Source organism: Hevea brasiliensis, unplaced genomic scaffold (genome assembly GCF_030052815.1).
Source record: "Hevea brasiliensis isolate MT/VB/25A 57/8 unplaced genomic scaffold, ASM3005281v1 Scaf260, whole genome shotgun sequence".
Lineage (NCBI taxonomy): Eukaryota > Viridiplantae > Streptophyta > Magnoliopsida > Malpighiales > Euphorbiaceae > Hevea > Hevea brasiliensis.
This window is the reverse complement of record NW_026614763.1, coordinates 50,143-76,629: the sequence shown is the minus strand read 5'-3', so window position 1 is coordinate 76,629 and position 26,487 is coordinate 50,143. Positions and strand designations below refer to the sequence as shown.

Sequence of the window (26,487 nt, the reverse complement as noted above, 5' to 3'; positions counted from 1 at the left end):
GAAAGGTGATCACCACCACATTCTCAACACCCTTTTTATCTCTTATTTCCAAATCAAATTCTTGAAGTAATAAAATCCATCTAATCAACCTAGATTTAGCTTCTTTCTTGCTCATTAAGTACTTTATTCTTTGCATGATCGGTGAAAACAATTACCTTTGAGTTGACCAAATAAGAACGAAATTTATTGAGTGCAAATACTACATGAGGAACTCCTTTTCAGTTGTGGCGTAATTGACTTGAGCTTCATCAAGGGTTCGCTTGCATAGTAAATGGCATAAGGTTTTCTATCTTTTCGCTGGCCAAGGGCGGCTCAACGACAAACTCACTTGCATCACACATAATTTGAATGGCAAAGTCCAATCTGGGGGTTGCATGATAGGAGCTGTTGTTAATGCCGTCTTTAACCTGCAAAAAGCAACCATACAATCTTGATTAAAATCAAATTTAACATCATGATTCAAAATATTTGTTAAGGGTTTAGCAAGTTTATAAAAATCTGAATAAATCGCCAGTAAAACCCAAAGATGTCCAAGGAAACTCCGCACTCCTTTGTGATGGTTGGAGGGCATTTTTCAATAATTTCTATTTTGGCTCTATCCACTTCAATTCCCTTTTTGAGATTAAATGCCTAAAACGATTCCCTCTTGGACCATAAAGTGGCATTTCTCCCAATTCAACACCAAATCATTATCAGCACATCTCTGCAAGATTTTAGACAAATTAGTCAAGCATGAATCAAAATTAGTTCCATATACTGAAAAGTCATCCATGAAGACCTCCATAATTTCTTCAATAAAATCAGAAAAAATAGCCATCATGCACCTTTGAAATGTGCCAGGCGCATTACACAATCCGAATGGCATCCTTCGATATGCAAAGGTGCCATAGGGACATGTAAAGGTAGTTTTTTCTTGGTCATCAGGATGTATTGGAATTTGAAAGAAACCAGAATATCCATCTAAGTAACAAAAGAATGAATGCTTGGCTAATCTCTCTAACATTTGATCCATAAAAGGAAGAGGAAAATGGTCTTTTCTTGTGGCATTGTTCAACTTCCTATAGTCTATGCACATTCTCCAACTCATGATTCTAGTGGGTATCAATTCATTATTTTCATTTTTAACATTGTCACCCCACCTTTCTTTGGTACAACATGCACAGACTAACCCACTCCTTTATCGGAAATAGGGTAAATAATTCCAGACTAGTAATTTTAGGATTTCCTTTTTCACAACATCCTTCATTGTAGGATTCAATCTTCTTTGATGTTCAATGGAAGGTTTACTATTTGGCTCAAGGAAAATCCTATGCATACAAACTGTTGGACTAATTCCTTTTATATCATCAATTGCATAACCCAAAACTCTTCTATATTCTCTCAATACTCTCAACAATTTGTCATTCTCAATATTAGTCAAACATGCATTAATTATAACAGGATATGTTTCATTGGGTCCAAGAAAAGCATACGAGGTTGGAAGGAAGAGGTTTAAGATCTACCTTTGGGGCATCCTCTACCTTTAATGATGGTGGTTTAATCTCCAAATTTTGCACTCCTTCAAGTTGAAAAATTGTGGCTTGGGATGTGGTGGAGAGCTTTCCAAGTATTGCAAAAATAGCCATGTTATCATCATCAATGCTCCCACCATGGACTAAGCAATTTTCAAGTGGGTCTTGTGGATAGCTTTTCTGAAATGCTCTTGAACAATCTCATCAATAATGTCTACCCGCAAACAAGACTCAACTTCTTCATGTTTTCTTTTCATGGCTGGATTGATGTTGAATATCATTTGATCATCTCCCACTCTAAGTGTCAATTGCTCACCCTTTACATCAATTAATGCACCAATTTGTTGCCAAAAAGGGTCTTCCCAATAAGATAGGAACTTTTGTGTCTTCTTCCATATCCAAAATGACAAAGTCCACGGAATATAAAATTTTCCAACCTTGATAGGCACATTTTCAAGAATGCCTTAGGATACTTAATTGAGCAGTCACCAATGAGAGATACATGTTTGTGGGCTTCAACTCTCCCATATTCAATTTTTCATATATTGAAAGAGGCATTAGGCTCACACTAGCTCCAAGGTCACATAAGGCATTTGCCACCTGATTATCACCAATATGACAAGGAATGGAAAACACACCGGATCTTTGAGTTTGGGAGGTAACTTCTTACGGATTATAGCCGCATTGCTCTCCCAAATTGATGGTGTCATAATCTTCTAGCCTTCTCTTGTTGGAAAGAATCTCCTTCAAAAACTTGGCATAACTCGGCATTTGGGATAGTGCCTCGATGAATGGCACATTGATATACAATTTTTAGCACTTCAAGGAACTTGCCAAATTGCTTGTCTAGTTTGTGCTTGATGAATCTTTGAGGGTAGGGAAGGGTGGGTTTGTAAGGTTCAGGTGGGATGTATGGTTTCTCTCCCTCATCTTGCTCACTTTTGCTTTCTTCTTCTTTTTCATTTTCTTGCTCTCAACTGAATTTTCTTCTTTTGTGCTTTCTTTTTCTTCTCTCTTGTTTTCACTCTCTTGACCTACTTTCTTACCACTTCTCAAGGTCACCAACTTACATTGTTCATGAGGTTTTTGTGTTTGGCTAGGTAGTTTCCCATAGGAATTGCTTCCTAATGAGCTTGCTTGTTGCGCCAATTGAGTCTCCAACATGCAGTTGTGGACTTGTAATTGATCCATGGTTTGTCTCATGTGTTGCATTTCTTCCTCCAATTTGATATTCATCTTTATTTGTTCAGCAAAAATTTCTCCATCATGTTCTCCAAGGATGGCTTGGTTCATGGGATGGAAGGGATTGTTGTGCTCTTGCTTGATATCCAGGTGGTGTCTGCCTTGTGGGCTGAAATTGAGGCTGAAATTTAGGCTTGTTCTTCTGCATAAACTGCTGGTTATGAGCATAATTTGAGCTTTGGCCTTGTTGAGCAAAAGTTGATTGTGGTCTCCATGTTGAGTTGTTCATATTAGTATAAGAATTTCCCATAGGTTTTAGTAGATAACCTCCTGCATAAGCAGCTTGCTCATGCAAATAATCAACACCATAAGAAGAATAATTAACTCCACAACTTTGAGTTCCATTTGTTAAGGCAACTTGTTTCATAGTTGTATGAGTTGAGGTTTTTGACTTTGTGCAAAAATCACTAAGAAGCTTAGTCAACTGATCAAATTTTGCATTCATGTTGTTATCTGAGTCAAGTTCATAGATCCCTGCTTTCTTTGGCTCATGTGCTCTACGATTTCCCCATAATTGGGTATTATGAGCAATCTTCTCTATTAGATCATAGCATTCTTCACTTGTGATTCTCATGAAATCTCCTCACCTTGTGAATCAATTGTGTTTCTTATGGTGGAGTAACTCAGTGTAGAAATTCTGAACAATCATCCCTTTGGGTATTTCATGATGAGGACATTGCCTTTCAAGCTCCTTAAATCTCATCCAAGATTCATACAAAGTTTCATCATCTCTTGGTTTAAAAGCTACCATCAAATTCCTCAAATGAGTAGTTTTCCTGTGGGAAAAATTGAGATAGAAAAGCTTGAGATAGCTGCTCCCAAGTAGCTATAATAGCTTGTGGGAGTGAGTCATACCACTCCAATGCTTTGAATCCAAGAGAAAATGGAAATAATGTGAGCGAATAACTTCATCGAAACTCCAGGTTGTCTTTGTGTACCACATATCATCAAAAATTTCTTCAAATGAGAATGAGGATTTTCAAGTGGGCTACCTCCAAATTGTGAATTCGAACCATTTGAATAAGACCAGTTTTTAATTCAAATTGATTAGCTCCAATAATAGGTCTGTTATCTCTCACATCAGTACATCTAGGAAAAGCATAGTCTAACATGGATCTTCTTTGAGGATCATTTTGATTAACCACAGCATTTTGCCCGTTTTGCTCATTTGCTCCATTGTTTCCACCAATAGCTCTATTTTGATTCTCCATATTTTCTATTGTCTCCTCTTGCTCAAATATTTGTTGTTCTTCTTTTTCTGCTTCTTTTCTTCTCTTGTACTCCTTTTTGTTGGCTCGATGAATTTTTCAATTTAGGTTGAACAACAATTCGATTATCACTTGTGCTTTTCGATCGTCTCATAAACAAGAAAAGTACCTGAAAAACACAAGGAACAATAGTGAAAATAAAAGAAAATAAAAATTCTAATTAGCTTAAAACAATTAAAATCCAACTTAAAAACAAACAATTCCCCGGCAACGGCGCCAAAAACTTGATACGGTGTCCGCAAGTGCACGGTCACGAGTATAGTTTTAAAAATTGATATCGATCCACAGGAATTGTGCTTAAATTGGAAATAAAAGTATAAGCAAATTAGAATGACAAAAATTAAAAGATATTAAAAATAAAATCTAAAAATTAAAATTAAGACAAAAATTAAAGATGTAAAATGAAATTTGGAATTAAAATTGGTATTTGAGGAATTAAAACTAGATCAATCAATTAACTAAAATTAATTAAACTAGATTACCCAAAAATTAATTTGAAATATCTATTTATGAAATTGAGAGAAATTAAATCTAAATTCAATAAAAATAAAAATAAAGTGATTATAGAAATTGGATTTAAATTGGATTTAAATTTAAATTGCTATTTATGAGGTTTGGAGGATTTATATCTAATTTCAATGAAAAATAAATTGATTCTAGAGATTGGATTTTCAATATTGTTTGCATGTGGTTTTTCCTAATTTAGCCAAACACATGAGAATTGCAATTTTGAGGGAAATCAATTCTTAAATTTTTGAAACCTTTTTCAAGCATCTCAAAATTGGTTTTCATTAAATCAAACCTGTTTTCCACGGTATTTCAAATCTAACAAAACCCAATTAATGCTCTAATTGATTTTGGAAAGTTCCTTAATCTTCTTAGCTTATTTCTAACACCAAGAAAATAAAGTTTATTGCAAGATTATCCATCCCCAATATTCACTTTTGGTCCATCTATTAAGGATTAAAACTTAACTTAATGAGGGCCCATTCATCAAGCAAGGAAATAAGCACACAAGCAATAAATCAAAATATAACAATCTTCATTTAAATGGCTAAATCGGTTCAAAACCACAAAACAAATCAATATTTACAAACCCATCTCTAGAATCTCAATCAACTACTCACAAATCATTGTTTAAAAATAAACCCAAATGAAGAAATGAAGAAATAATGGAAATGTAAGCTAAAAGGGGTAGAAAAACCCAGCAAATTTGCAGCAGGATCTCTGTGAGAAAAGTGCGTAAACTTGATCCTTCTTCTGCTTTGGAAGAAGATGCAGAAGATGCTCCTCCCTTTCCCTCTTTCTATCTTTCTAAAAATGCCTCCCTTGCTCTCTATGCTCTCTATATCCCATGAAAGTGATAAAATGGGTCTTTATATAGGCTAAGGGATTGTTCTAGAATGGGTAAAAGGGGGCAGGATCTCGAAAAAGTGAGGTAAAAGGTGGAGTAACGAAATGCCACGTCAAAATTTTCCGATAAAAACGACATAAGTAGTCGGTTGTGTCGCGGGTTGTGTCGCTCTCGGCCATTTTTTCTCAACTTCAAAATTTTTTTGCAATTCGATTTTAATCTCCTCCAAATGGCTACTCTGATCAAAATACATCAAATTTCTCCAGATTTAACCTACAAAACAAATAAATTCCAAAAATTAAACTAAGAAATGTGAAAATTGTAAAATTGACTAAATATATACTAATATCTAAAATAATAGCTATGAATAAGGGTAAATTATGTGCAAAAATTACTCCTAAATGATGATATAAAATGCATGCATCACCAGTGAGTCAAGCTCCAGCCGCGACTACCCATCCTATCCATATCCACGCACGTCGACACACGCACACCGCTCCAAATTATCTTAAGGTGACATCCATAATGGTTTCATTAAATAAAATTACAATACAAGGTATGCCTAGTATTTAACTATATAAATATCTTTATAAGTGAATGCATGAGCATGCCTTGAATATATAATAATATTGAAATTATAAATAAAATCAATATCTATTCACATATTATCTAAATATCACTGGGGAGACTGAGAAGATGAGGAAGGTTGACTCGGATTACCTAAACAATCACATTCAAAAAATTTATCAATATTAACTCAAAATAAAGAATTAAAGAACCTAAGACATCCTAGGTTTATGCCAAAAATCTGGCAGAATTTTTCTTATAACTAGGACCTACCCAACCTGCAAAATAACTCAATCAACACTTTTTAATCCAAAGGCCTCAGACCACACAACACAACAATAACACAATCTCCCTCCTGGGCCTACCAAACCAGTCAATTCTCACATAATTACACATGAAATAATTATTTAAAAATTCAAGATGTTACATTCTTCTCTCCTTACAGAAAATTCGTCTTTGAATTTTATACAAGGCAGAATAAATACACTGAGTTACATACTAAACATGTATGGGTACTTTTTACGCATATCCCACTCTGACTCCCAGGTGCATTCCTCTACAGATTGACTTCTCCACAGGACTTTAACCATAGAGATCTATTTTGACTGAAGCTGCCTCATTTGATAATCTATTATGGCCACTGGTTGTTCCTCAAAAGTGAAGTTCTCATTTAACTCCACTGTGTCTGATTGCAACACAGAAGAAGGGTCGAGAACATATTTCCTGAGCATGGAAATATGGAATACTGGGTGGACATGAGAAAGGTTTGGTGGCAACTCCAATCGATAAGCAACTGCTCTCACTCTATCTGTGATCTCAAAAGGTCATATGTAACGGGGTGCCAACTTGCCTTTCTTTCCAAATCTCATAATCCCTTTCATAGGAGAGACCTTTAAGAACACATAATCACCCACTGCATATTCCACATCTTTCCTCCTTGGATCTGCATAACTCTTTTATCTGCTAAAGCCGTCTTTCATCGTTTTCTGATCAAAGGAACCATCTCTGAGGTGTACTGCACTAGATCTAAATCATGTACTCTTGCCTCTCTAACTTTTGTCTAACATAAAGGGGACTTACATTTCCGGCCATATAATGTCTCATAGGGTGTCATTCCAATACTAGAATGATAACTGTTATTATAAGCAAACTCCATTAATTGAAGCTGATCATTCCATTGACCTCCAAAATCCATGACACACATGCAAAGCATGTCCTCCAATATTTGAATTATTCTTTCAGACTGTCCATCTGTTTATGGGTGGAAAGCCATACTAAACTTTAGCTGTGTGCCAAGTGCTTTATGAAGTTTCCTCTAAAATCGAGAAGTGAAATGGGGCCCTCTATCAGATATTGTGAAAGTAAGAATCCTATGCAATTTGACTATCTGACAGATGTACAACCTTGCATATTGAGGGACAGAATAGGTGGTCCACATAGGCAAAAAATGAGTTGACTTAATCAAACCATCCATAATCACCCATATAAAATCATATCCTTGGGTAGTATGAGGTAACCCAGTCACGAAGTCTATAGTGTTCATTTCCCACTGTCACTATGGGATGGAGATCTCTTGTAACTTTCCTGATGGCCTCTGATGCTCAAACTTTACTTTCTAACAAGTTAGGCACTAAGATACAAAGTTTGCTATGTCTTTTTTCATACCATTCCACCAATACCTATCCTTCACATCATGGTGCATCTTTGTGCATCCTGGGTAAACACTATAAGGTGTATAGTGTGCCTCTTACATAATTTCATTTCTTAGGTCGTCTACATCTGGCACACGTACCATGGAGCCTTACATAAGGGTACCATCTTCATCAAACCCAAATTCACAATCTTCTCCCTGCTGCACCCTTTTTACTATCCACATTAATTGTGGGTCCTCGTGTTAGGAAACTCCAATTCTGTCCCGCAGATCTAGCCGTTGATGTACGAAAATCCGCAAGTATACGAGTCGTCTCAAGTAATAAAGTAATGAATCAAGTATCGTTCCCACGAGGATTTGTTGTTTGATTACTAAACTATGAATGAAGCGATTATTTGGGCTAATGATTAATGAATAAAAGGTAAATGTAAATGAGCAAAGTAAATGAGCAAGGTAAATTGATTAATCTAATTGAAATGGTAAAGAGCAAACAAATAAATTCTAATTCTAGCTCGCAATTAAACTAAAATTAACAATGGGTAATTTAAACGAAAGTCTAATTATGGTAAAAGTGATTCCAGAGTTGGGGGTTTATGCATAAATTAATTGGGATTTGTCTTGCGTTCAATTTTTAGGGAAAAATAGAGTTTGAAGGAAATTGGTTCTAAATCCCTTTGATATCTTTTTCAAGCAAATCAAAGCGTATTCTAAAATAACCAAACCTACTTTCGTATGTATTTGATTATTTTAAAACCCATTAAGTTTTATAACCAATAGTTAATTCCTCTTAAAGTCCTAGTTTATTTCTAAATCTAGGTGGTTTTAAGTTCCAATCCTTGATTAACTATCAATGACTTTCACCTTTCGGTCCTTCAATCAAAGATTAACACAATACCCAATGGGTACCAACATTAGGCAAGTAAATCAAGCACACAAGGAAGGAATCAAAACTCATATTCATATAAAATAAGGAAATACCCAAATCCACAAATTAATCTAAAACATATTTCCCAACTCAAATCTAAAGAAATTACTCACTCATTATGGTATTTACAAGAAATATAGATGGAAGAATAAAGAAAAACATGATAAAAGGACTGAAATAGGAAAACCCAGGTGGAAGAACCAAGGTCTCTGGTTTCTGGAGCTCCAAACTCGTGCAGCAGCTCCTTCTTCCTAGAGAATGGCGTCTTCTCTCTCTCTTTCTATATAATTTTCTTTCCTTTTTGTTTTTTTTTCCTCCCTTCCTCTTGTGGCAAAAATAAGGAAATGATGAATTTATATGGTCCCAAAAAGCTGCCCTAAAAGTAAATAACAGCTAAGGAGTGGATAGGAAATGAGGTGTAAAATTATCCAAGTCAAGACACTTTCACGTTTCGGGCATTCTCGCAGGGTTAGGCTTAACCCTAAGCAGCTTCTTAGCAAATTTAGCCTCTGGTCGCACTGTCTGCTTAAGTTTAAGCAGACCTTCAGCAAATCTCGGCAGATTTATAGTAAAATGGACTTTTCTGCTCATGCTTGACTTGTGTTGCACCTTAAGCATTGCCGCTTTACCCTGAGCATGACCTTAAGCAAGGTCTCAAGCAAATTTCGGCTGGTTTGCTCTTTCAAGGCTTGATTTCTTCAATTTTCCTCTATGGTTAAAGGATTCCAAATTTCTTCAAATCACTCCCTAATGCACTCATTGATCCTTGATTTGCCACAAAATCCTATCAAAAACAACAAAATTACAAAAATCAAATATAAAGTATCTAAAGTTAACAAATAAACTAAAATAAAGCTAAAAACATAAAATATACTAAAATATAAGGGCAAAATGAATGCAAAACTACCCTAAAATGCCTATATGAAATGAGTGTAACAGCCGTACTCTAAAATGTACCAAAAGTGCACCCAAAGCAGTTATATCCAACATCAATCCCTGATCCATCAGTTCATGCAACTCCTGTATCAATGGTCTCCTCTTTGTTGTTATATGTGCCAAGCTACCATAAGACTTCATGCTCAAAACATCTACCACCACATTACCATACTGCATTAAAACACACCCTAATTCAACTTTAAAAACATATACTGTATACTCTTCTCCACTCATAGGCAAAGTTAACACAGGAGCAGAAATTAAATAGTCTTTAAGCTTCTAGAATGTCTTGTTTTTCTGGTCAGATGACTATGAAGAAAGCTTCTAGAAGCTTTCTTCATAGTCATCTGACCAGAAAAACAAGACATTCTTTTGAGCCAACCGCAGGTCGGAGGAGCTACTACTCGAGAAGATGCATGTAAAGTGCCTGTAATAACCTACTAGGCCTAGAAAAACTTTGCACTTCGATGACTATAGTAGGCCTAAGCCAATCAGTTACTGTTTCAATTTTCTTGGGATCTACTTGAATGCCTTCACTAGAGACCACATGTCACAAAAATGAAATACTTTCCAACCAGAACTCACACTTCAAAAACTTAGATACAACTAATACTTCCTCAAGGTTTGCAACACCATCCTTAAATGCCAAGCATGTTCTTCATCAGTCCAGGAATATACTACAATGTCACCTATGAAAACAATGATAAAGCGATCCAGAAATGGTTTAAACACCCTGTTCATTAGATCTACAAAGACTGCTGGTGTATTAGTGAGTCCAAATGACATCATCAAGAACTCATAATGACCATAACTAGTCCCGAATACTATTTTTAGCACATTCTCACTCCTTATTCTCAGCTAATGATAGCTCAATCGTAGGTCTATCTTAGAGAAGTATCTTGCTCCTTACAGCTGGTCAAACAAGTCATCAATTCGAGAGAATGGATACCTATTCTTAACTATCACTCTGTTCAGTTTGTTTGTAGTCAATGCACAACCTTAATGACCCATTCTTCTTCCTTATAAACAAAACAGAAGCACCCCAAGGTGATGTGCTTGGCCAAATAAAACTCTTTTCCAGAAGCTCCTGTAGCTATTCTTTCAATTCTTTTAACTCCACTGGTGCCATTCTGTAAGATGGTACAGAAATGGGGTTTGTACCCGATATAGTGTCTATGCAGAATTCAATCTTCCTATCAGGTGGCATCCCAGGAAGCTCCTTAAGAAAAACATCCATAAATTCCCTAATAATAGGTACATTTGTCACACAAATACCTTCAACAGATGTGTTCCTCACTAGTGCCATATAACCTTGACAACTATGGCTGACACTAGATTGTATAGAGCTACACTCCTGTCATTATCAAAGCTAAGCTCTTCCACGCCAAAAATATGGAAATACACCTTTTTATTATTTCTTAATCCTAACTCTGTGATTGGTTTCCACCAGCATATCCACTGTAACACCCCTATATTCGGTAGTGTGTTCTACTGTTCCGGTGACTAGTGTCTGTTCGGATAGCTAGAATGCTTGGAACTACACTTAAATATTAGTGAGGAGACATGAAATAATGAAATACAATAGAGAAAAATACAAGAAAAACAAAGGAAAAAAAAGAGTAATGAAATGTAACTAAGTTAATCGAGCCAGAAACAGTAGCGGTGGGTGACCGCACCAGGAAGTTGAGGCGAGGACTGTTGACTAGCCCTGGACAGCGGGAAACCCTGAGAAATATTTTTAAGACTTAAATAAACATCTATTGAAGTATAAATAACATAGGAAATGTCAAAAAAAAATTAATTAATTAGTACAAAGAAAAACCAGAAATCGAGAAACCGACAAAATCGTTACCAGAAAAATCGAATACAACCCGAATAGGGGCATTGTGGTCATTTGACATCCCGAGTTGCCTTTTGACCTAAATTTCCATTAAAAATAAATGATATTAAATTTTGAAAATGTCATGAAAATTAAAATTGTAGTACATTATAGGAATAGTAAAAGAATTGAGGTAAAATGTGTGAATTGTGAAACTTTGATTTATTAAATCTTAAAACTAAGTTAGTGCTCCACTAAGGAGAATAAATGGACATTAAAATAAAACATTTGGGATAGAAGATATCATCATCTTCAACCTCTCACCATTCAACCGAAACCAATCCTCCATGGAAGCTCCATAGCCAAACCTCACGCAAGCCACATGCACTCCCATTCTAAGCTCCATTTCACCATAGTTTCTTCACTAAAGTTGGTTTATATACCTTGGGAAGAGATAGGAGCAAGAAAGAAAGGTTTTGATGAGTTTTTAACAAGCTTCAAAATAGGTAAGTGCTTCTTTTCCATTTTTGCTTCATTAAAGTTTGTGTAGGTGTTGTAGTGAGTTGATTTATGAAGAAAATTTGAGGTTTTAATGAGTTATTGGAAGGTACTGTTTTTGGCAACCATGGAACATCATGGTTAATGAATTAATTTTCATGTAAATGGTATTTTGAGGTATTGATTTAAGTTCTTAAATGTATAGGAGTTGATTTACTATGTATATAGTTTGAATTGTAAGTTTAAAAAGTTAAAATAGAAGCTTGATGTATATGAACAATTGGGCAGCCTTGTGATGCATGGTAGAGTGTTTAAATTCATAAAATATTTTATTGAATTATGGTATCAAGGATGGCAGCATATGCATATGATTTAGTAGAAAATATATATGTAATTTGATGATAGAAGTTATGTGTAATGGTTAGGAGTGTTATGTGTATATGTTGTTATAAATGGACTTTGTAATTTGGGATTTGTATTTGGTGTATTTAAGGTCATTGAATTCTGCCCAAAGTGATGATAATATGAAGTGATAAATGGTTGTGGTATGAGACAAATGTAGAATTTGGTTTGGGAATAAAGTTATAGCTAGTTGAATATGTGATTGGTTTGGTGCTTTAAATATGTGTTAAGGGAAGTATGTGTTTTAGGCTATAAATGGAATTGTGTGACTCCAACTGGAATGAGGCCAATTGGAGGTGAAACTAGGCACAAAATGTGCCAACTTTCATGAAGAAAGCCTATCAAAATTCTGTCCAAAAAGTGACATGAAAATTGACCAAATCCGGATTAGTGACATTGCAAACCTGAAAATTGACCATTTGCACAGCAATCAGTATTTTGGCCATAACTCACTTAAAACAGGTCCAAATGACCTGAAATTTATATGGTTGGAAAGCTTAGACATAGGGCTACATCTTTTGTAGAGATCACAAAATCCAGAAATGACCATAAGCAAGACAACATGCTTGCACAACTTCGGGTATAAAAACTACCAAAATCGGAAATGACCTAAGTTTTCCATTTTAGTGCAATCTTTCCAGCAATAGTAAAATGACCATAACTTGGTCTAGTAAACTCCAAATGACCTAAAATTTGTGGCAAAAGTCCACTAAGACATAGACCTGCAAGTTTGTAATTCTGACTAGAACCCGAAAATCGAGGAAACTAGGTCATCCTGCTAGGTCAAAACAACATACCAAAATTCAATAAATTGCAATAAAATGCAATACACTTGAAAATGAAATTGATAACATATACCAATACTAAAGGACTTTAAAATGTGACATATTGGTAATATTAAAATTTATTCCCCTAGAGTGCATCAAAGGTCAACATTATAGGTTGACTAATGAAAGCAATAGTTTTAAATAAAATTAATTATTGAACCCTATTGTTAGAGACAATTTAAGTGAGTACTGAAACACTTTCAATTGTGTGTTTCAGTTAGCAAAGACTCAGGGAAGGTGAAGTAGACGCTGAGTCAAGGCCAAGAGGCTACTCTTCAGAGGTTTGTGTATAACAGTTATTTATTTTGAATTTTCAATTGAAATAAATTATGACAAATTGTATGTTATTGTTTAAATTGTGAAAAATTTGTTTGAATGATATTTGATGGATACTTATTGCTTGAAAAATATTGCAAATGGTTTGAAACTAAAGCTATCATGTATATTTGATTGAATTCCTCACTAGCTTGTCTAGTGTGTGAAATATTTGAATTCCCTCTCTGAAGTGTTGGCGTGTGTGCCATTGAGGACGAATAGGATGAGTACTCATATAATTGCTAGCTAGCTATGTTATTCCTCATTAGTCATTGGCTTTTAGGAATTGGACTTTGGAATCATAATTAAGCTATGTGTCTGATTTATTGATATTCATTTAGACATTGTGAAATGGAGTTTAAATTCTTTATGACATTATCTATCTTTTGAATTTAACTATGATTTTAAGTATCCACAGTTTATATGATTTATGTTTTATGGTTTTAAATTGCATTTTCTTAATGTTGTGAACCACTGAGACATTGGCTCAGCGATAGTCGCAGGTAGACAGATAGACAGAGCAGCAGAGTAGGCTGCTTGTGTTACTCTTTTGGGATTCTTCCGGTATATTGAGTATACCACCTTTTTTATAGTTTTGTTGTAATGTATGTTGTAAGTATATATAGTGTACTTGGTCTTGAGCAGCTGTAAACTAAAGTTATAAATTATTTTGGCCTATAAAAATGTTGTAATATATTTCTCTTATCTCAGCTTTTGGAACTACTGGAAATTGATGTTGAATTGAGTTTGACAAATGTTGAGAAAATTGATTTGTGTTGAGCCATATTGAGTTTGGGATTGAACAAATATATTGGAAGTACTTTTCTGAGTTTTTAAAGAAGCTATTTTGTTCAAAATATAGATGACACTCTGTCAAAATTTTTACAGAAATTATTGATACTCCACATTTTTTATTTGGTTTCACTTCAGTAAAAAAAAAAAAAGAAAAAAAATTTTAACACCTGTCAAAAGTGCTCACCATTGTAAAAAGAAATAAGAAAAGATTTAAAATCCCTTGTAGTGTATTTAATGGGTTATCAGCAGATGAAGTTTGGTAATTCATTAGGTATACTATGGGATCATGTTATGCCTTACGGAGGGGTAAGGTGTGACATGTTTTAATGGTATCAGAGCTAGTTTTTAAATTATGTTTTGACCTGTAATTTGAATATTCTTTCTTTATAATACAACTGCTCAATGTCATGGTTTGATACATACAGTACATTACATTATAAATATGCACTAACGGGAGGAAATCTCCTTGTGTTATTTGTTCAGGAGGTATAATATCCTCTAATTGATTATGGAAGAAGGGGATCGTTCAGTCGATCAATCAATAGAGGCTGAGGTATAAGCGGAAGCCCCAACCCTTCATAATGTAAATGGATAAGCCGCACCAACCCCTTCAGTACCACAGTTTCCTGCTCAGTTTGCTCAGCAGATAGCTGCAATGTTCTAACAGATGGCTGGTAACATGCCTACTCAAGCCTCACTGCAGACACCAGTGGTACAACCATAGCCTTCAGCTAGGCAGTACGATAAGCTGATTAAATATGGGGCTATTGAGTTCAAGGGGATAGTAGAGCCACTAGAGGCAGAACAATGGTTGGAGAGAATGGATAAGGTGTTCAAGAAACTACACTATGCAGAGGAGCTCAGATTTGAGTATTCAGTGTCACTACTACGGGGGGAAACAACAGGGGTGGTAAAAAGTCTGGTAGGGGAAGATTTTTGGGACAGAAACCTCCTCCATCTGGTCAGACTACCGTAAGTTCCTACCCTCCTCACAATGTGAAACTTGTGGTAGAAATCATGGTGGGGTATGCTATAAGGCCATAGGAGCCTTTATAATTGCTTAGGCATAGGACACTTTGCTAAAGCGCACCAAAGGTGCTGTAGAGTTGGGCCACCTCCTACTCGCAAAAGAGTCGGTTCGAATCCGCCACCAGAGGTTCACAACCACCTAGCAGAGGTAGAGGCAGGGGTAGAGGTAGTCCAGTAAGCAACCAAGGCACAGTGAATCAGTCAGAGCAAGGCAGTGCTTTAGTCAGAGTCTACGCAACGAGACAGAGAGAAAAGGCTGAGACATCTGATATTGTGGCTGGTACCTTCTCAACTTTTAATCAAGATGTGTTTGTGTTATTTGATCCAGGTTCTACCCACTCTTATGTGAGTGTTAGCATCATTGATTGTATTGCTATTTCGTGTATAAAAATGGACTTTGAGGTGCTAGTAACAAGTCTGCTACGACAAGAGGTCAGGGTCAATAGAATGTATAGGGATTGTCCTTTGGTGATCCAAGGACATACTTTTCTGTCTGATCTTATTGAAATTCCCTTCAGAGAGTATGATATCATCTTGGGCATGGATTAGTTAGTCGCATCACGCTATGATTGATCAGAGAAAACGATTACTTTTGGTCTCCTCAAGATGCTGATGTGGTAATACAGGAAGAGCGATTATTACCATCAAACATTATTTCGCACTAGCCTGAAAAATGATTAGAAAGGGTATAAAGCATACTTGGCACATGTGGTAGACACCCAAGTGGGGAGTTTAGCATTGAGAGACATCCCTACAGTATATAACTTTCCAAATGTGTTTCTTGATGAGTTGCCAGAATTACCTCCAGAAAAAGAAGTGCAGTTTGAGATTAATGTTATGCTCGTGTGGATCCAATCTCCATAACACCATATAGAATGGCACCAGAGAATTGAAGGAGTTGAAGGCATGCAGTTGCAAGAACTATTTGAAAAGGCTTCATCCACCTAGTGTGTCACCTTGGAGTGCTGTATTGTTTGTTAAGAAGAAAGATGGCACTCTCGCTATGTATTGACTATAAAGCTTGCTACTCTTTGTTGTGGTTCATGCATGGACATGAAATGGTAGTTATCACCTATTGTAAAACAGAGTTTATCATATGGAATTTTTTTCTTTTTTTTTTTTTTATGGATGTGGAAGTTTTCTTAAAACTACATTCTCCCATATTTTCCGTAAGTGTTTTGGATCATTTGTTCTTTCATAGAATTGGAAAATTCCTGTAAATAATCACTTTTGAACGTGTTTTCTGTGTGTCCAGCCATCAGGTTCAAGCAAATTTAAGGATCATAATCATGCAAGGATGATGCTTAATTACTTGCAAAACCATTCTAATGGAAATATCACAGAAAAGATGAATGTTTCTTGTAAATAATTAAAAGTTTTTATTCTTTTCATTTAAAACTCCTGGCTTAATTTCTACTATTTTCCATCTATTTCTATGTCACATAAATGTTGACGACAAAAACAAGTGCAAAGGTCGTAAAGTTTCTTTTCTTATCATTTTATAAATCTGCTTTAGCTAAAGTTGATAAAGAAAATAGTTTTAGGAGAAAGTGAGGAAAAGGAGCTCACCAACCTTGAATTTTCCATCTCAGTGATTGAAAAAGAAGAAAAATAAATTAATGAGCAAGTGCCTTTCTTTTTCACATCATTATTCAAAGGAAAGAGGAAAAGCAAGTAGGAATTGAGGGGTCATCATAAGAGGCACCCATTATAAGCATTTCCTGCCAAAGAGATGTTAGTTCAACTCTTATATCATCATCATATGATAGCATCTTGGGAGAGCCTGTTATAAAATGTTTCCATAGCTTTGGGCTTCGTAACACTCTCTTCAATTGTGCCTTTATTTTACTTTCTCCGCTCACTTGAAAACCCCAATTGGCAGATGCAATTCTATTTTACAGATGTACTTCTTTTCGATGTGTTTTTCTCAAATATTGCAGAAAGTTGAACCTTTGCCCCTTTTTTTTTAATGATAAAGCGATCGTAGTAAAGCCCCATTGGCATTTTATTACATGTGATATGACCCCACAAGTTGTCCTTTAAAGAAATGAAGAGAGTATCAAGAAATTATTATATATTTCTTTTTATAATAATTAACCGTTGAATTAAGAGAGTTGGAAGTGTGTGAATAAATTTCAAACCCAAGTCTCATACCTTTGACATAAAATCCAAATTTCATGCATATTTGCAATTACTATCATAACAATTACTGAGAGTGTAGCGATCAATGAGCTTTACCTCAACGATATTGTAATTATATACATAATTACATCATTTTAAATTTATGTATAATCATAATTAATTATATAAAAAAAATTATCAATAGCATAGCTTCTTTTCTCATGACTTAAATATGTTCAATAGAGTATATGTTGGCGCTGAAACGCTACAATCAATAATTAAGAATTTAATATTCAATGCTTTAAATAAGTAATTAGATTTTAACTATTTCCTCCCTGCAATAATAATTCAAGTGCAGGACATGAGTAGTGATCCAAAGTCACTTTACTATAATTGCATGCCATTTTCTAATGCAATTATTAAGATTCTCCAATCCAATGAACAAGTTTAAATTTTTTGTTTTGTGGATAAAAAAAGAAGTTTTAAAGTTTTTTTGTCTCATTCGAGGAAATAATTTAAATCTTTACATATTTTAATTATAAATCTTAAATTATTAGTTTAATTATTTTTAAAATTAAAGTTTCAATAAAATTCCCAATTAAAAGAAGAAAAGCTAAAAACAAAAATTTACTACTTGTAAACTATTCATGCATTTTCTTTTATTTCCATTTTACCTATTTTTCCTTATTCTTTGTTTATTAAACAAAAGTTGGCTTATCAAACACCAATTTTGACTTAGTGATCTAAAAACAAGTGATCTGATAGTATCTAAAATGTTATTTTTTCTGAAAAGTACTTTTTTAATGCAAAACCTTAATACCAAACAGGCCACAATCGTTCATGACAAAAACAAGTGTAAAGGTCGTAAAGTTTCTTTTCTTATCATTTTATAAATCTGCTTTAGCTAAAGTTGATAAAGAAAATGCTTTTACAAGAAAGAGTGAAAAGGGAGCTCACCTTGTGAATTTTCAGCTGAGTGATTGAAAAGAAGAAAAATAAATTAAATTAATGAGCAAGTGCCTTTATTTTTCACATCATTATTCAAAGGAAAAGTGTAGTAATTGAGTGGCCATAAGCTAATAACATCATTAAATATTTATCTTTTGGGGATGATGGGTAATTTTAAATTAAATTTAATATTTCAATCTCTCAAATTTACTATTGGTGCTGGATAATTATATATGCTATTTGCTGGTGGATCAAATTATATAAAATGAATCATTTGCCTTTCATTCAGTCAAGAAGATAAATTTATTATAACTATATATTTATTATTCATTCAGTCAAGAAGATAAATTTATTATAAATATAAATTTATTATAAATATTCATTCGTCCATTGAAAAAATTCAGGTAAACTATTAGATAATCCGATAGTTTATTAATGCAAACCACCATAGTTTATTGTTTCTCTGCAATAATTGATTATAGTTTTTATTTTGGGAATCCCAATTGAGGTATAAACGAACCAAGCCAAATTTTCCTTGTATCTATGTTTCCTTTTTCTTTGTTTTTTAAATAAAAAATTCCCCTTTTGGAAGGGCTTCACACGGCTTACCATATCACCAATTTTGACTTAATGGTCTGAAAGTGGAAGATTTTTTCATGAAAAAAAAAATTATTTACTTAATTTATCACCAAGTTTAAATTCCCTTGTTGTTGTTATCTCCACTTTGTAGTCTCCTGCTTATTCCTACTTTCCTACTGTATATGAACTAAGTGTAACGTGTACTTATATATATATATTATCTAATGCAAACAGAATCATCAAGTTGGACTAATCATAATATGGCATCAGAGCCTTTCATGGCACACCATGTCATCCTCTGAAAGTGTTGTTTCTTCTTCGAACACTTCAACCATGTCACAGCCTTTCCCGAATGTCAATCAATATGGAATACTTTGCTTTAATATAAGAGAATTTTACTTCCTTTCCCCCTCAAATAATTCAGTATTAATTGGATTTTGTTTTCATGGAATCCACACAGTTTGCAGTGCCAAATAATTCATTCATTAAATCTGCTTTTACCAAAAGTTGATAAAGAAAATGCTTTTAGGATAAAGAGTGAAATATTTTTGTATTTTGCTTTTTTAATTATATTCTTTCGCACCATAATTTTACTTAAAAGCTGCTGGGAGAATTTTACTCTCTTTGTTTCTAAGATTTATTTCTTTCACCTTCATATAATTAATTCAGTATGTATTGAATTTTCTACTTCAGCTCCACATGGTTTGCAGTACGTTGCAAACAGAGTGGGGTCATTTTCCCTTTTTTTTTTTCACAAGACCCCACACGGTTGTCCTTGAAGAAATGAATATGTCCTTCAAGAGCCTAAATCCTTTTTATATATATTTCCATAGCATTTTAATCCTCCAGACATCTTCATAATCCTTCTCTTCAAACCTTAAACACTTCCCAATTCTTCCTTGCCTTCACTTTTCACTTACTTGAAAAGCAATGGCAGATGCAATTCTCTCCAGCATTGCTTTGGAAATAATTAAGAAGCTGGGTTCTCGAGTTCTTCAAGAGACTAGGCTTTGGTGGGGTGTCAAAGAGGAGCTTGAGAAACTCAGGAGGACAGTTTCAACTATCCAAGCTGTGCTTCATGATGCAGAGAAGCAGTACTTGCAAAATCATCAAGTCAAAGTTTGGGTTGATTCACTAAAAGAAGCATTTTACGATGCTGATGACTTGTTAGATGAGTTCTCCACAGATGTTTTACTGAAGCATATGATGACTGGCAATAAAACGGTGAAGGAGGTACGCCTTTTCCTTTCAAGCTCAAACCCATTTGTTTATGGCCTTAAAATGGCTCAAAAGATTGAAAAAGTTAGAAGTAAATTAGATGAGATTGTTGCAAATAGGAGGTTTCACTTAGATGAGATCACAGCTCCTATGGTTGAGGAAAGAGAGCAAACTCACTCATCTTTACCTCTTGTAGTTGTTGGTAGAGAAGATGAACAGAAGAAAATCATTGATTTTCTTCTGTCTTCTAGTTATGGTGAGAATGTGTCAATCATTTCCATTGTGGGTATTGGAGGATTGGGAAAGACAACACTTGCTCAACTTGCATACAATGATGTGAGGGTGAAATCATATTTTGAGCTCAAAGTGTGGGTGTGTATTTCTGAAAATTTTAATGTAAAAATAGTTGTTGAAAAGATTTTGGAATCTCTTGTTGGTAAGAAACCTAAAAATCTTGAAATGAATACCTTGAAAGATCTACTTTGGGAGAAAATTAATGAAAAAAAATATTTGCTTGTTTTGGATGATTTATGGAATGAGGATTCCAAAAAATGGTTTGACTTGAAAGATTTGTTAGCCAGAGGTGCATGTGGAAGTAAAATAATAGTGACTACGCGTCTTGAAAATGTTGCAAAGATGATAAGATCAGATGAAACAAGTAAATTACAAGGCCTATGTGATGCTAAGTCATGGTTGTTGTTTAAAAAAATGGCTTTCAAGAAAGAGCAAGTAACAAGCGCAAAGCATGAGATAATTGGAAGAGAAATTGTGACAAAATGTGCTGGAGTCCCTTTAGCCATTAGAGCAATAGGAAGTTTATTGTATTATAAAAATACAATAAAGGAGTGGGAATCGTTCAAAGAAAAAGAGTTTTTATATTTGAATGAAGGGGAGGTTAATATTATGAAAACTCTTAGGTTGAGTTATGATCATCTGCCTTCTCATTTAAAGTGTTGTTTTGCCTATTGTAGATTATTTCCAAAAGGTTCAAAAATTAAAATAGGATATTTGGTGAATCTTTGGATGGCACAAGGATTGATTAAATTATCAGATTCAAAACAAAGTTTCAGAGATGTAGGCTTAAAATATTTCAAAGATCTTTTATGGAGGTCTTTCTTTCAAGACGTAGAAGAAGATATATTGGGTAATTTAAGGAGTTGTAGAATGCATGATTTGATGCATGATCTTGCCGTGCAAGTAGCAGGAGATGAGAACATTTTATTAAATTCAGATGCAGAACTTGTTAAAGAAGGAACTCGACATGTTTCAATTGGTTTTAAAGTTGAGTCATGGCAAAAAGTTGCAAGTTGCTTACCTATTGTGACAAAGGTGCGAACATTTACATCATTCAATTGGTCAAAAATGCATGATATTAAAGAAGTAGAATGTCATGAAATTTTTTCCAAATTAAGTCGTGTAAGGTTATTGAATTTATGTGATTTGGGGATTGAGAAAGTGCCACATTCCATTGATAAATTAAAGCACATAAGATTTCTCGATCTTTCTGATAATAAAGGCATTGAGTTCCTTCCTGATTCCATAATTAAACTTCAAAACTTGCAAATTCTACGCCTAGTCAACTGTGAAAGGCTTAAACAGTTGCCAAAGCATATCAAAAAGTTGGTCAATCTCCAGCAACTTTTTCTTAAGGGATGTGTTAGTTTGACTCATATGCCACATGGGATCGGTCAACTGACTTCTATTGAGAATTTGACACTATTCATGGTAGACAAAGATAACGGTGTCTCCAAATATGGCGGTGCCCTTAGTGAATTGAGTAACTTGAACAATCTGAGAGATGTGCTTCGAATCATGAATCTATGGTATGTGAGAAATCCAATATCTGAATTTGAGGCAGCCAACTTGAAAGAGAAGCAACACCTTCAATCCTTGGGATTATCCTGGAAATTGGCCATTCCCTATGATAATAATAGTGATAGTGGTCCAGATGATGTTGAAAATGATGAAGAAATGTCACTAGAAGAGCTGCGGCCACACCTTAATCTAAAATCGTTGTTTGTGTTTGGGTGCGGAAGACTCTGGTTTCCGTGCTGGATTTCTTCCCTTACTAATTTGGTGGAACTAACAATTGATAACTGCAAAAAATGCTAGCATTTTCCACCGTTGGATCAGTTCCCTTCACTTAAACGTTTGACGATTGAGTATTTAACTGATCTGGAGTATTATTCTTCCAATCCTTAGAGGATCTCTAGCTAGCAAATTGCCCAAATCTGAAGGGATGGAGGAGGCATACATCCACGCCTCAGTTGCTACAATTTCACTGTTTCGATTATTTGGATATCAGTTCTTGCCCTAACCTCACTTCAACGCCTCTCATTCCATCTGTCCAACATTTGGTATTGAAGAATGCCAGCAAGAAGTCACTGGAGGACATTCTGAAGATGAAGATTTCGGTGCACCCCTTCTTGTTCTTCGATTTCCCCTTCTCAATTGAAATTTCTGCAAATCGAGAATATTGAGGATCTACAATTTCTGCCAGAGGAATTGCTGACAAATCTCACATCACTCCAACAACTTTATATTCGGTATTGTCCACGAATAACAAAAGTGTCTTCTGCTTTTCGGCATCTAACCTCCCTCGAGCATCTTGTCATCTTGGCTTGTGAGGAGCTTGATTTATCTGATTCAGAGGATCATAGTGATATGCGGTGGCAGTACCTTAGAAGGCTCCGGGTGCTTCAATTGGTAAATTTGAACAAATTGGCGTCCATCCCAAAGGGTCTTCAACATGTTCCCACTCTGTGCAGACTCGTAATCAAAAGTTGTCCTAATTTGATATCTTTACCGGAGTGGATAGGAAGCCTTACCGCATTACAAGCTTTTAGGATTCATGAATGTCCTCAACTGTCAGAAAGATGCAAAAGCAAAATGGGGGCTGATTGGCCCAAGATTGCTCACATACCAAAAATTTATATTGAGGGAAGATTGATTCAAGTGGATGGCATATACAAGCTATAATCAGAAGAATCAGACTTTTCTTCGGGTACATTTTGTCTCTCTATTTTAGAAGCACGCGCTAGTTTTTGTGGTTAATGCGTTTTTATGTTTGGCATTCAATCAAATGCTTACAAGATTTGTGGTCCTGAATGCAGAGGTGGAAAATTTATTTGTTCTGAAAACAAAATGAAATTCAACTTTTCACACTCATTCAAATCTTACTTATTCCTTCCATTCAATTGTGTGGTAAGTCTTATTGCTATCATTTTATTGTTATGAACACTTTCCCTGAAATTTTGTTGCCCATGAACAAGTTAAATATCAAAAAGCTCACAGTTTTGCCTTCCTTTGAGCTGGTTTCCAGGAAAAGAAAATGACAATCTAAAGCATTTGCACCAAATTGAGGTCTAATCTCCGGGCATGTGATCTGGAAGGTACTCACCACCAGAAATGGTGCTTTGTTTTTTTGTAATCTTACATTTTTATATATTATTTTCATATGTTTATTCACCTTAGAAATCATTTATATGATTGCAGAATTGTTTGGAAATTTTGCCACCAGATGCATGTTCTGAGTGTTCAGGACTTCAGGTTGGGTTAAGATTGCAGTTGAAGATCAAATCTAATAAGAATTATATTTTAAGTAGGTGTTCCATTTTTCTTGTCTTGTCATATTTAGCTTTCCTATATTACATTAAGTAGCAGAAGCTCTACCAAAGTATTCTCACCTCTTACAGATTGGTTTTAAAGTATTCTCAGTCTCATTTCTGATTTTAAAGACTGGAAATCATTTCTTCTTCCTCCACTTGAACAGGTTGGCATCTTGGTCACAATGTGTTCTGTGAATTTATACTATTGGGCAGTACTAAATCAAACATGGTTTGCGATCAATCAAATGAATGGAGGAACTTTGGCCACTGTTTATCCTTTTAATGGTAGTTTGAGGCTGTTCTGCTGATGTTGCGACTCAGTAGATTGAAGCATTCCCATGTAATTTTAATTGAGCTATGGAATTTCAATTAAGCATTGCAAATATGGTCTTCAATTTCAGAGTTTGGAAATTGATAATGGTTCTATCTTGTTGAAAGAAGCCAGAAAAGAGCAATTGTGAATTGGCCTTGCAATTATTAGAGAACACAAGGGATAGCCCAAGAATGCTCACCTCCGAGAGGTTGTATTTGGCATAAAAAGAAAAGATCCTACAGTTCACTGCTTTACAGTTACATGAAAGCAAATCTTATCTCTTGCGTATGGCTCTGTTTTGGAGATCTTGAAGCCGGGAATGCATAATTTTCCCCCTCTTGAGCTGGTTGGCATTTTAAGTGGCAATATGTTCTGTGAATTTATTAGCCTTCAAAGAAATTGAAGCATTCCCATATAAGCTTATGTGAGCTTTGGAGTGTCAAACGAGCATTCTGCAACGCGTGCTTCTTCACTTTTAGACTTTGGAAATTGATGATGGTTGGTTCTGTCTTTTTGAAAGATAACAGAGACGAGCAATTGTGGATTGGCCTCTCATGTGCCAGTAAGTGCTAGTTTATTGCTATGACTGGTACATGTTTATTTCTGCTTCTTTTGAGTGACTGGTACATAATATCTTATAGTTTCCATCAATCTTAATGCTTGCTGCTTTTGCTGTGCTTGCATGTCTGACGGCATGAAAATTAAGGGGCCATTGCCTATCTGGTGGACAACTGATCGTCTAACTTATCTGCAATCATTTGCTAAAGGTATGGAGGTTTTTAGAGACCGTATTCTCTTATTTACTTCTACAAAATTGTGAAGTGTTGAAAAACTAAAACTTGTAATGTGTGTCATTGTGTCTAGGCCTGAAGTGAACATCTGATTCAAGTAAATTTAATAGTCACAATCAGGAAAGGTTCAATGATGCTGACTAGCTGAGACCTGCACAATTGATTTATATACATGGACTTGCAATTTAATATTGCACAAGAAATTGCAGTTTTTTTTTTTTTTTTTGCAATTTAATATCACAGCAAGATGTTTCAGAACTAGGTTGAATTTAGTTCTGGCAACTTAGATAACAGAGAAATTAACTATGATCTTTGAAGGCACAAGTAAGAACTAGCAATGTGGGACATGCTCATGGAATTTCCTCATTCTTTAGATTTAAATGAACAATTAATGGTCTTTTTTCCTCAAAAATTAATGTGTGTGTGTGTGTGTAGATATATATGGGATCTAGAAATTCTGCTTATTTAGTTGAAAATTCTGCTTATTCAGGATCTAGAATTTCTGCTAGAGAACTTGCTGCAAAACCTCACTTCACTTCAATGCCATAATATTTGGGATTGTCCTCAAATAACAACCTTGTCTTCTGATTTACGGCATTCAGAAGTGGAAAAATCATTGGTTCTGGAAAAAAAAAAGAAAAAAAAAAAAGAGATTCAACACTTCATATTGCTTCAAATCTAACTTATTCCTTCCACCAGTTGAGTGGTAAGTAACATTACTGGGTTGATTTTCTTTTCTATCATTTTACTGTTATATTTTCTTGTACATGAATAATTAAATCCCAAAAAGCCCACAGTTTTACCTTTCTTTGATTTGGTTTCCTGGAAAACAAAATGAAAATCAGTAGTTTCTTCGAGAAAATGTAAAGCATTTGCCAAAATTGAGGTCTAATCTCTAGGCATGTGATCTAGAAGAAACATGCTCTGTTCAATGCTCCTCTGTTTCATTTTTTTTTTTCCTTTTTTATGTAACTTTTACATTTTTATATATTATTTTCATATGTTTCTTCACTTTAGAGATCATTTATGTGATTGCAGGATTGTTTGGAACTTTTGTCACCGAATGCATGTTCTGAATGAGATCTAGAGTTTGGGACGTAAAGTTGTTGAAGATCAAATCTTATAAGAATAAGATTTTATGTAGGTATTCCATTTTTCTTGTCTTGTCATATTTAACTTTCCTGTATTACGTGAAGTAACAAACTTAAAACATAATATCATAGAAGCTCTATGAAAGTATTCTCACCTCTTACAAATTGGTATCAAAAGAATCCTACAGTCTCATGCTTTACAGTTTCAAAAATCCACATCTTCTTTCTTGCCCATTCTCATTGTCAAATTTTAAAGACTGTAAATCTTTTTTTTTTTTTCTCCACTTGAACGGGTTGGCATCTCAATCATAATGTGTTCTGTGAATTTATACTTTTTGGCAATATTAACTCAAAAATGGTATGCGAACAATGCAGCGAATGGTGGAACTTGAGTTCCTATTTGTCCTTTTAATCTTAGTTTCAAGTTGTTTTACTGATATTGTGAATCAGTAGATTGAAGCATTTCCATGTATTTTTAATTGACCTATGGAATTTCAAATAAGCTCAACTCAACTCAACTCCCAAAAATTTATTGGGGTCGGCTATATGGATTCTCTTTATCCACTCTAAACAATTTTGGGTTAAATCCTCGAAAATGTGTAATGCTTCTAAGTCATGTTGTACTACTCTCCTCCAAGTCAGTTTAGGTCTACCCCTTCTTTTCTTTCTATCCTCTAAC

At 34.8% G+C, this 26,487-nt stretch overlaps 1 non-coding gene and 1 pseudogene across 1 annotated transcript; both read left to right on the top strand.

Annotated features, from left to right (window-relative positions):
* The first annotated feature begins 3,412 nt into the window (after positions 1-3,412).
* Positions 3,413-3,519, top strand: LOC131176861 (small nucleolar RNA R71). The gene has a single exon (XR_009146715.1). It is a non-coding gene; the product is annotated as a small nucleolar RNA R71 (small nucleolar RNA).
* Positions 3,520-19,046: 15,527 nt separating this feature from the next.
* Positions 19,047-23,213, top strand: LOC131176858 (putative disease resistance protein RGA3; annotated as a pseudogene).
* Positions 23,214-26,487: the final 3,274 nt, after the last annotated feature.